This window comes from Scyliorhinus canicula, chromosome 4, assembly GCF_902713615.1.
Source record: "Scyliorhinus canicula chromosome 4, sScyCan1.1, whole genome shotgun sequence".
NCBI lineage: Eukaryota > Metazoa > Chordata > Chondrichthyes > Carcharhiniformes > Scyliorhinidae > Scyliorhinus > Scyliorhinus canicula.
Window position 1 is genome coordinate 136,451,974 of NC_052149.1, and position 12,541 is coordinate 136,464,514.

A 12,541-nucleotide genomic window follows, 5' to 3' on the forward strand; every position below is an offset into this window, starting at 1 on the left:
GAACTCTTAAATTAGTTCACACAACCTTGTTTGGGGGCAGCACGGTAGCATGGTGGTTAGCATAAATGCTTCACAGCTCCAGGGTCCCAGGTTCGATTCCCGGCTGGGTCACTGTCTGTGCGGAGTCTGCACGTCCTCCCCGTGTGTGCGTGGGTTTCCTCCGGGTGCTCCGGTTTCCTCCCACAGTCCAAAGATGTGCGGGTTAGGTGGATTGGCCATGCTAAATTGCCCTTAGTGTCCTAAAGAATAAGGTTGATGGGGGGGGGGGGGGGTTGTTGGGTTACTGGTATAGGGTGGATACGTTGACTTGAGTAGGGTGATCATTGCTCGGCACAACATCGAGGGCCGAAGGGCCTGTTCTGCGCTGTACTGTTCTATGTTCTAGTGCAGTTCTCGCAGGTATCAGCAGAAAGCTTCAATGTGAGCTCAGACACATAGGACGGTATGCTCTGCCCCGCCGCGCCACCTTTCTGCCTCACCACGCCGGCGAGATTCTCCATTATGTTGGCCGGTCTATGGGGTTTCCCATTTTGGGGTAGCCCCACGCCGTCGGGAAACCCCATGGCGCTTGCAAAACGGAGCATCCAGCCGGCGGAGAATCTTTCCCATGGGGTCTCTCAATGAAGCCTGCATAGCAACCAGACCAGTGTTAAGTCGTGGCTGGCATTTACTGTGCTACAGGGCAAGGACTCCATCCTGGAGGAGGCAAGGCAGTATTGAGTAATGGGAAGGGGTCATGGGCCAATGGCTCCATTGGGAGCAAAGAGCAAGGAAGGTTGTACACAAATGAATGACTGAAGGGAGGGGAGTAAACAGCCACTCAAATGGAAAATAAGTTTAAAATGAGAGTACTGACACAGCTGACACAGTTTAGCATCAACTCAATTGACGTGCATGGAGTCAGGCACGTGAAACAATTATGCCCACTCAAACTACACTGATTCCTCAAAGTGGCAATGATCACACTCCTTGTTGTCACCCCTTGTACGCAGCCTTTAAAATCAACAGTCTTATGGAACAACAGAACTATTAGGGGACTCGATAAACTCGAGTAATGGCCATGGAACTCTCACAGAGGGGTCACTCCGTACCCCTAAATTATATTAAGATAGACACTGAACATTTACTCTCATGGTCATACCAAACCAGGGGTTTTGGATTTGGGGGAGGGGGGTGCAGTTTCATGCTCACTGGGCATCATTTCAGGGGCCAGGACTCAATGGCATGTATAAATTGGCATTGCAGCCACAATTAGATAGAGAAATACAGCACAGAACAGGCCCTTCGGCCCACGATGTTGCGCCGAACTTTTGTCCTAGGTTAATCATAGAATTTTGGACAATTTGTCATGGCCAATCCACCCAACCTGCACATCTTTGGACTGTGGGAGGAAACCGGAGTACCCGGAGGAAACCCACGCAGTCACGGGGAGGATGTGCAGACTCCACACAGACAGTGACCCAAGTCGAAATCGAACTTGGGACCCTGGAGCTGTGAAGCAATTGTGCTATCCACAATGCTACCGTGCTGCCCTTAAGAAGTTAACCTACACTCCCTTATTCTACCCTAATCCAAGTACCTATCCAATAGCCGTTTGAAGGTCCATAAATTTTCCGACTCAACTACTACCACAGGCAGTGCATTCCATGCCCCCACTACTCTCTGGGTAAAGAACCTACCTCTGACATCCCCTCTATATCTTCCACCATTTATCTTAAATTTATGTCCCCTTGTAATGGTGTGTTCCACCCGGGGAAAAAGTCTCTGACTATCTACTCTATCTATTCCCCTGATCATCTTATAAACCTCTATCAAGTCGCCCCTCATCCTTCTCCGTTCCAATGAGAAAAGGCCCAGCACCCTCAATCTTTCCTCGTATGACCTACTCTCCATTCCAGGCAACATCCTGGTAAATCTCCTCTGCACCTTTTCCAAAGCTTCCACATCCTTCCTAAAATGAGGTGACCAGAACTGCACACAGTACTCCAAATGTGGCCTGACCAAGGTTTTGTACAGCTGCATCATCACCTCACGGCTCTTAAATTCAATCCCTCTGCTAATGAACGCTAGCACACCATAGGCCTTCTTCACAGCTCTATCCACTTGAGTGGCAACTTTCAAAGAACAATGAACATAGACCCCAAGATCTCTCTGCTCCTCCACATTGCCAAGAACCCTACCATTAACCCTGTATTCCGCATTCAGATTTGTCCTTCCAAAATGGACAACCTCACACTTGTCAGGGTTAAACTCCATCTGCCACTTCTCAGCCCAGCTCTGCATTCTATCTATGTCTCTTTGAAGCCGACAACAGCCCTCCTCACTATCCACAACTCCACCAATCTTCGTATCATCTGCAAATTTACTGACCCACCCTTCAACTCCCTCATCCAAGTCGTTAATGAAAATCACAAACAGCAGAGGACCCAGAACTGATCCCTGCGGTACGCCACTGATAACTGGGCTCCAGGCTGAATATTTGCCATCCACCACAACTCTCTGTCTTCTATCGGTTAGCCAGTTTGTTATCCAACTGGCCAAATTTCCCACTATCCCATGCCTCCTTACTTTCTGCATAAGCCTACCATGGGGAACCTTATCAAATGCCTTACTAAAATCCATGTACACTACATCCACTGCTTTACCTTCATCCACATGCTTGGTCACCTCCTCAAAGAATTCAATAAGACTTGTAAGGCAAGACCTACCCCTCACAAATCCGTGCTGACTATCCCTAATCAAGCAATGCCTTTCCAGATGCTCAGAAATCCTATCCCTCAGTACCCTTTCCATTACTTTGCCTACCACCGAAGTAAGACTAACTGGCCTGTAATTCCCAGGGTTATCCCTATTCCCTTTTTTGAACAGGGGCACGACATTCGCCACTCTCCAATCCTCTGGTACCACCCCTGTTGACAGCGAGGACGAAAAGATCATTGCCAACGGCTCTGCAATTTCATTTCTTGCTTCCCATAGAATCCTTGGATATATCCCGTCAGGCCCGGGGGACTTGTCTATCCTCAAGTTTTTCAAAACGCGCAACACATCTTCCTTCCTGACAAGTATCTCCTCAAGCTTATCAGTCTGCTTCACGCTGTCCTCTCCAACAATATGGCCCCTCTCATTTGTAAATACTGAAGAAAAATACTTGTTCAAGACCTCTCCTATCTCTTCAGACTCAATACACAATCTCCCGCTACTGTCCTTAATCGGACCTACTCTCACTCTTGTCATTCTCATATTTCTCACGTATGTGTAAAAGGCCTTGGGGTTTTCCTTGATCCTACCCGCCAAAGATTTTTCATGCCCTCTCTTAGCTCTCCTAATCCCTTTCTTCAGTTCCCTCCTGGCTATCTTGTATCCCTCCAGCGCCCTGTCTGAACCTTGTTTCTTCAGCCTTACATAAGTCTCCTTCTTCCTCTTAACAAGACATTCAACCTCTCTTGTCAACAATTGGAGGCGATGCCTTGACCAAAAGCAAACCTTAGGAAACAGATGCTGATTCTTGCATCTCTCATTGATACTGCGGTGAGGAGACCATCACAAAGATTAGGCCTGGTGTTATTATTGTTTACAGGCAAGAGAGAAGGAGAAGAAAGCAACAGAGGCCACTGGCTCGTCAAAGGGGAGAGCGTAACCCTCAATACCAAAGGGCAGCTGGCCAGAGGATGATCCCCAGACAGCCATCATGCATTGGCACATCACTTGACCCAGGGTCTATAGACATTGCATGTGCTACCTGCAGGTGAGCAAGAACCTGTATCACCGATGCCTACTCATGTCAAGGGAACTGATCAGTCACGTATGCCACCTTCTGCAGGATTTGGCACCATGAGAACATGGAGGGCATCTAATGCCAGTGGCAGTGTAAGTTACTGCTGCACTCAACTTCTATGGCAATGGTTCTTTCGAAGGCTCTACTGGGGACCTTTATGGGATTTCCCAAGCCTCCATCCACAAATACATCTAGTAGGTCACAGATGCCATTTTTGCCAAAGCTCAGAATTTTGTCAACTTTGACAGAGATCAGGTGAGCCAGGGCACATGAACACTGGGGCATTGGTTAGATTTTGGGATTCCCCCAGGTGCAGGATGTCATCGACTGTACTCACATAGCTATAAATTTCCAAGGTAACAAGCAGTCCAATACGTCAACTGCGAAGGCTTCCATTCCCTCATGCTCAGCTGGCCTGCGACCGTAGCAAACATACCATCCAGGTTAGTGCAACATATCCCGGAAGCATCCATGACTCCTACATTCTCAGTAGGTCCTAGATCCCTGACATCTTCCAGGAACCACCACACAGGATGCAGGTTGGCTCTGGGGACAAGGGCTACCCACAAAGGACATGGCTGATGACGCCCATGCATCGGCCTCAAACTCCCGCTGAGAGAAAATACACCAAGGCTCATGACATAACCTGGACCTCGGTGGAACGTGCCATCAGAATCTAGAAAATGCAGTTCTGGTGCCTGGACAGACCTGGTGGAGCAGTCCAGTGTATGTCCCAGTGGGTGTCACGCATCATCGTAGCTTGCAGCATGGTACACAGCCTGGCGTTGGAAGTCCTTATAGATGTAGAGATGGAAGAGCTGCATGTCTCCTCCGATGAGGAGGAAGTCAAAGGGTATGAGGGTGATGAGGTCCTGGAAGCCGAGGAAGCAGGCAAAAAGCCATTGCACTGACCAGGTAAAGTAGGCGTACCCATGAGGCTCTCGTTGTCAGAAGGAGGAGAATGATGCTATGCAGTGAAGTCACTCCTGGACAGGTCTCCTCCATCAAGGGAAAGCACGAAGATCATTTCTACTCCTCTACTGAAGCCATGAACTTCCGAACAACAGTGTATCGTTGCATGACTCGCTCACACCGACCTGATGCTTTGAAGGATGAATGCACCTCAAGGGCATGTGTCAATCCTGAGATGATGTGTTACCTGGAGGAATTCTTCTGACCTCTGGCATCAGAACATGCTGCATCCTCACAAATTAATCCAACATCCCAGTCGCAGCACCACACGAAAAGATGCACTGGCACTTGGACAATCATGAATGTGATCATTGCTGCATGCCTTAAATTTGGCAAGGCTCCTCAGTGAGATCCATTGTGACCAAGGTGGCGAGTGGACCCCTGAACAGGATAAGAACTCAAGCCGCAGAGAGGTGCGGCCAGATGGAGATGTGAGACGTGTGAGAGTGAGTGTTGATTTCCCTTGTTGTGGCAGCGAATGCGTCTGAATGTGTAATGCTTTTGTGAGTGTGTGAGATGCGAGTGATGAGATGGTGATCATTCATCCTCTTCCTGCAATGGGTGGCTGACCTCTTTTGCAGTGCGTTGGTGCTGTCTGCCACTGCCTTCTTGCTTGCAGTGGTGGACAGCAACTTGCTTGCAGTTCTGTGTCCACATCAGGGATCAAGGACTTCATGGTGGACTTCTGCTGAATCTAGCAGGTGCTCCAGTGAGGTACCACTGGATATGGATGCTGCATGCTTCCTTCCTTTGGATGGCAATTGTTTTCTGCAGCTTTCCCAATTTGGAAGAGCTTAACACTGCAGGGGTTTCCCGGAGTTAAGGAGCTCTGAGGTCACTGTGGGGTGGGTGCATCAGAGGCACATACTCCGTCAATTACTAATACTTAAACTGGGAGCACATAATATGGTGTAAAAATGCACCATTGCAGTCGGGAGTGCGTTGCTAATTTTTACACCCACTAACAGACTTTTGCGATTGAAGGAAAAATCCCAGCCACGGAGTCCGAAACTCAGCTCAAGATCCACCAGGTTTCAAGCTGGTTACGTTGTGTAGCTGGGTGGACTCGAGCAGATGAGTGGAATTTTCCATCCAGATCAATTTTTCCAAGTATATTCTATGCCATACTTTGTGTGTTCAACAACAACAGAGACAACTGAAGGCACAACCATGACTTGTGGAGCAATTGCAGTCAGCAGTGCCAGCATTAGAGGGGCACAGATATCTGGTGTGGAATTGGAGACGGGGTCGACACAGTAGCACAGTGGTTAGCACTGCTGCTTCTCAGCGTCAGGGACCCGGGTTCAATTCCGGCCTTGGGTGACTGTGGAGTTTGCACGTTCTCCCATGTCTATGTGGGTTTTCTCCGGATGCTCCGGTTTCCTCCCACAGTCCAAAGATGTGCAGGTTAGGTGGATTGGCCATGCTAAATTACCCCTTAGAGTCTCGGGATGTGCAGGTTAGGTTATGGGGTTATGTGGATTGGGGGAGACTAAGCATGGTTGAGTGCTCATTCAAAGTGTTGGTGCAGGCCCGATGGGCCGCATGACCCCTGTTATAACCCTCTTGGGGGCCGAGGACTGTGCTCCAATTGATTTTCCCCTTACACAGCTGAGTATGAACTCCCCCAGCAACTGGGTGCAGGTCAGGGAGGATGGCACTTCAGGGAGAGGAGTTATAGTCTTTCATAGTTTTGTGTACACTGTAATAAACCTGTTGTTCATTTCTACCCTACCGTGTGTTCCTGTCGTCGCTCCCCATCGGGTTCTCCAGCTTCCTTGTGCACTGTAAGAAATTCTATGAAGAGGAGGGGCAAGGCCGTGGCACGGTTTGAAAATCTGGATGAGAATCTAAAAATCGAGATGTCACTTGACTGGGAGCCAATGTAAATCAATGAGCACAAGGACGATAGGGGAACGGAACTTGCTACGAGTTAAGACACGGACAGCACAGTTTTGGATGACCTCAAGTTTACAGAGGATAGAATGTGGGAGAGCAGCCAGGAGTGCATTGGAATAATCAACTTTGGAGATAAAAAGACATGGGTGAGAGCTTCTGCAGCAGGTGAGCTGAGACGGGGTAAAGTTGAGCAATTTATTTTTCTCTGAGGGGCCGTGAGTCTTTGGAACTCTCATCCTGGAAAGGTGGTGGAAGCAGTCTTTGAATATTTTTAAGGCAGATGTGGATAGATTCACAGTAAGCAAGAGGGTGATAGGTTATTGGGGGTAGGCAGGGACTTGCAGTTGAGGTTACAATCAGATCAGCCATGATCTTAGATCATAGATCATTGAAACCCGACAGTGCAGAAGAAGATAATTCAGCCCATTGAATGTGCACCGACCCTCTGAAAGAGCACTCCACCTGAGCACACCCCCTACCGTATCCCAATAATCCCTTATCCCATCCTATACATCTTTGGACACTAAGGGGCAATTGATCACGGCCAATCCACTTAACCTGCACATCTTTGGACTGTGGGAAGAAACCGGAGCACCTGGAGGAAACCCACGCACACACGGGGAGAACCTACAAATGCCATACAGTCAACCAAGGCCGAAATTGAATCCAGGTCCCAGGCTCTGTGAGGCAGAAATACTAATCACTGTGCCACAGTGCCGCCCTATTACTGAATGGCGGAGCAGACTCGGGGGCACTGGCCTCACGGTAGCATGGTGGTTAGCATCAATGCTTCACAGCTCCAGGGTCCCAGGTTCGATTCCTGGCTGGGTCACTGTCTGTGTGGAGTCTGCACGTCCTCCCCGTGTGTGCGTGGGTTTCCTCCGGGTGCTCCGGTTTCCTCCCACAGTCCAAAGATGTGCGGGTTAGGTGGATTGGCCATGCTAAATTGCCCGTAGTGTAAGGTTAATGGGGGGATTGTTGGGTTACGGGTATACGGGTTACGTGGATTTAAGTCGGGTGATCATTGTTCGGCACAACATCGAGGGCCGAAGGGCCTGTTCTGTGCTGTACTGTTCTATGTTCTATTCTCAGACTGTTTAATTGGATCTCCAATTGTTCTACCCTGGGTTTTGTTCTCCGCTACTTCAGAAGTCTGGCAAGCAGTCACACTACGTTATAGATTATTTAAAGAATCTCCAGCATTGCAGGTTAACTCTGACCTTAACAAATTTTGACTCCGCTAAATGGTTAGCAAGTTATGCTCTGTTTTTGGATGGTGTACCAGTATTTTGTTAATAAAACTATGGTTGAATGGTTGGTCTATATTTTAGAGAATGTGGTGAACGTATTGCTACTACAATTCACCACTGTATTGTATTGTATTATGTTGATGCCCTTGTGGGTTCCGCCTGTGGCTCCGCCCCCTCGGGGGTGGTATATAAATCTGCAGCCTGTAGGCAGCACTCAGTACAGAGCAGTCATAGGCAGGCACATAACTAGCTTATTAAAACCACTGTTCACTTCTACTAATCGTCTCGTGTGAATTGATGGTCGCATCAGAGAATATCATCAGCTTTTTCAGTTAATAGGACCTCAGGATTTCAGCTCCTGCACTGAACCATCACCCACAGGAACACCACTTCTGCTGTTGATAAACAACAACTGAAAGACTGAGGAACATTTTAACAGATTCTTCATCAAAATTTGGGTTATGAGTTTGGAACTCATATCTGGCATCTGAGGAAAATGCAAACCCAGCAGCAGTGTGATAGCCAGCTGAGTCGATGGAGGATATTTCATGGTTTTCATTTTGTATGATTGGAACTTACTGAATAGCACAGAGTTCTAAAATCACAGATATATTATAAATGTTCAGATCTCCATAAGTGTTTCAACCACTCACCTGGCACAATGCTACAGTCCTGCACTGTCTACAATCCACACCTGGGGCGCAATCCAAGGGCCACGCTGCGCTTGAAAAGCAGCTCACCACGGCACAGCATAGGCTTTGAAAGCTGGAAGACCTCGTTCCGGGGATCTACCTGGCTCGCAATGCCCAGTGAGATACAACGCAATCTTGCGAGATGTTGCGATACGAATCCTGCTCACAATGGGCGTGATCACTTTTTAGAAAATCTGCGTATTAGAGTGAGACAGTAAGTCTCATTCTAATGTGCAGAATCCCGAGATATCTGCGGCTTTGGGATTCAGCCCTTTAACCTTAGAGACAACGGGCGAGTGCCGTTCAGCACTGGTCCCCACAACCAGATGGAATGGTACTCATAGGGGTCTCCCAAGGGTTTGGAGGCCCCCAGCTTGTGCAGGGTAGTTCTCTGGCACTGCTGGTGCCAGCTGGACACACTGGCAGTGCCACCTAGGTGCCAGCCTGGCACTGTGAAGGTGCCCAGGTGGCACTGCCAGCTGGCAGTATGTGTGCACAAGTGATCGTGCCTTTTGTGGGTGTTCCGGCGGAGCTGGGGACCCTCCCATTTTGCGTTCGGGATAGGGGTGGAAGTCAGGGATCACTTCGGGGGCTTCCCGGTCTCTCGTTAAAATGGAGATTTCCGGCGAACGGAACGCCCCACTCTACAAAACGAGGCTATGAGTGGCCTCAGCCGCACGTTCCCCATTCAGGCCCCTTATTCAGTGCGAATGCTGGGAAACACGTGGCTAAACACGCTCGTGAGAGGACTTTGTTCCCTTTTGTGAGAATTCGCGCCCCTCACTTTATAACCTGTAAACAGGACCGGATGTTCACCACTCTGCACTTTGTTCATCAGAGTTCATGAATCATGTCTGCAGCTGAATTCCTGTTTTTCTATCTTACTATACTGAAAAGGCCTAAAAGCTTCAAGCATGTTTTCAGTCACTTCTGAGAAAACAAAGATATTCTTGTCACAGTCCAATGAGAATAACTGACACGTACTGCTGCTGTTACATGTTGTGGCTTGCATCAGTATTAATAGTCACTGACAATCTTACATGATTAAGAAAGAAAGAACTTGTACTTACATATGGCACATTTCACAATCTCCGGCTGTCCCAAAGTGAAGTATGTAGTTACTGTTGTCATGTAAGAAACTCAGCAACCAGTTTGCTGAAATCCTACGAACAGTAATGAGGTTTGACAACATAGACCTGTAACTTCCTTATAGCAGCAATCACCATCTCTGGGGGTCAGGTTTGTGGGGAGTGTCCCCAATGTGGGCCTTTAAAGTGGTGATTCTGAAGTTAGAGGTGCTTTTCTTTTTCTTTCGAGCTCTTTCAGAGTAACACTGAGGGTAAAACTGTCAGAATCCTCCAAAGATAGCGATTTAAATCACTTTGTCAGATGATTCCCAGCCCAGCCTAGGGGAAGTTACCCCTTCTGGACAGTTGCTAGGTAAACCGTTTTGTGGGAGCCTGCAGGAGGGATTCTCCAGAGCATCATTGGGATACCCGCCAAATTGATGGAACCATCAATTCTACAGACACGTGCTTGTAGGATTAGAATAGCGGTTTTAATATACTTACAACAGAGCCAGCCTGTTAGCCGTTGAACTTTCGATGAACTGGCTGGCTGGCTCTGTGGCACGGATCTTTATACAGCAGCTCCAGGGGGAGGAGTTCTGGGCGGAGCCAAGGGGGGAGCCCAGTACAAACTCTCGAGTACTCCCAGAGCTACTCCCCTGGTGGTCAGGTAGTGCAACCGCACTTACAATATCGGTACATATATACAATGGGAACAGAGTGACATTGGTAACTTATAATACCGTGTGAATCTCATTCACCACACCCCCCAAATATGACACTGGGGAGCCAGGAAATTATGGACCAATCTGTTTGAAGTGATGCTAGTTGAGGGGCAAGTATTGGCCAGGGATCAGGCAAAATTTGCTGTGGTGAGATTTGAACCCAGGTCCTTAGAGCATCACCCTGGGTCTCTGAATTAATATGATTGTCATAAAAACCCACTTGGTTCACCTAATGTCCTTTAGGGAAGGAAATCTGCCATCCTTACCTGGTCTGGCCTACACATGACTCCGGGCCCACAGCAATGTGGGTGACTCTTAACTGGCCCCTCAAGGGCAATTAGGGATGGGCAATAAATGCTGACTCAGCCAGCGACGCCCACGTCCCATCAATGAATGAATTTAAAAAAAACATTTTCCACACCTCTGCCCTCACTTTATACCCCACCAGCCTCCACATTCAAAGGATCTTCCATCGCCATTTCCACCAACTCCAGCCTGATGCTGCTATGAAACGCATCTTCCCATTCACCCTGCTGTCAGCATTACACAATGCCCGGTCCCTCCATGATACCCTGGTCCATTGCTCAAAACTCTCCATCCCCTTTGTCTTGCAATCACAGAAAGTGCAACACCTGCCCCTTTATTTTCTCCTTCCTCACCATTCAAGGCTCCAAATACTCAGGTTAAGCAGTGTTTCACTTGCACCTTCAATTTGGTTTATTTTTATTCACTGCCCCCAGTGAGGTCTCCCCTACATTTGGGTAGACTAAACGCAGACTGGGTGAACACCATCATTCAGTCTCCAACCTTCCTATCGCTTAGCATTTTAACTCAGCACTTTGCTCTCATGCCCACATGTCCATCCATGGCATGCTGCAATGCTCCAGTGAAGCCCAGTGCATCTCATCTTCCACTTAGGCACGTTACAGCCCTCAGGATTGAACATTGAGTTCAACACCTTTAGTTTGTAACCGTTGTCCTTCATCCGAACCCCTTTTTCAAAAAAATCCCAAACATTTATTGTCCTAATGCAATAACCATACCCTCCCCCCACACACACACGCACAGGGCTAAATCGCTGGCTTTGAAAGCAGACCAAGCAGGCCAGCAGCACGGTTCGATTCCCGTAACAGCCTCCCTGAACACGTTTTTGCTCATTTTTGTTCTTAAAGTTGCTACCTTTTGTTGCAGTCTCTCACAGCTACAGTTTAATATCCCACTCATTTCTCCCTCTCAGTTCTGATGAAGAGCCAAATGGACTTGAAATGTTAACTCTGTTCACCCTCCCTTCAGATGCTGCCAGACCTGCTGAGTGTTTCCGGAATTCTCTGTTCTTATTTCTGGTTTACTAGTCCAGTGACACTACCACTACGCCACTGCCTCCCCTTTGGAGGAGTGCAGCACTGTCTCACTACTTCATTCAATATGTGCTAAAGTTTTCAAGACATTCAGAGTCTGCAATCCTTTGCCTTGTGTGAAGGTACTTCTCACAGAGCCAAAGTTGATACATTTTTCACAAATGTGTAAATGTCAACGTTGTAATAGAAGCCATTAGCTTTGCAGGCTATCATACAGTTAGACATTTTCTTGTGAATCTTTTGTCTGTCTCCTTGATTTCCACTGTTCCACCATTGGTGGATGACAATACCTCTTTGACTGAGCTTTTAGTCACCTGCGCTAATATCGCTTTCATAAAAGCAGAACTTGCAAGAAATAATCAGCAGATTAGGCAGCACACGGGAGAGTGATATCCATATTAATGTTTCAACCTTTCAGAAAAACAGGATGAATTTCTAATGAAAGGACAACAAACAGAAACACAAGCCTCCATTCTCCATAGATGCTGCCTGATTTGCTGAGTGGTTCCAGCACTTTAAAGTCTCTTTTTCAGATTTCCAGCATGTGGAAAATTTTGCTTTTGTTCTGATACTTTTCCCTGTGGTTCAGTGTTACATTTTGTCTACGGTGCTTTGGAATTGTTTACTACATTGTAGTGCTATATAAATGCAAGTTGTTGATAAAAGTTGAAGTTTTAACCATGCACGCAGTGTGTTCTCAATATGTTACCAAAGATGAGAGGTACTGTAATCTCAGACCAACCTGACCTCACTGGGACAATCACAAAGCAGGATACCAGGGAGAGAAGCTTCATCATTGCAAA

The 12,541-nt window shown here is 47.7% G+C and overlaps 1 protein-coding gene across 1 annotated transcript in view; it reads left to right on the forward strand.

Moving 5' to 3' along the window:
* LOC119965026 (ran-binding protein 17-like) overlaps positions 1–12,541 on the forward strand; it is a 1,262,848-nt gene that overhangs the window by 1,118,421 nt on the left and 131,886 nt on the right. The gene's annotated exons all lie outside the window — the stretch shown is intronic.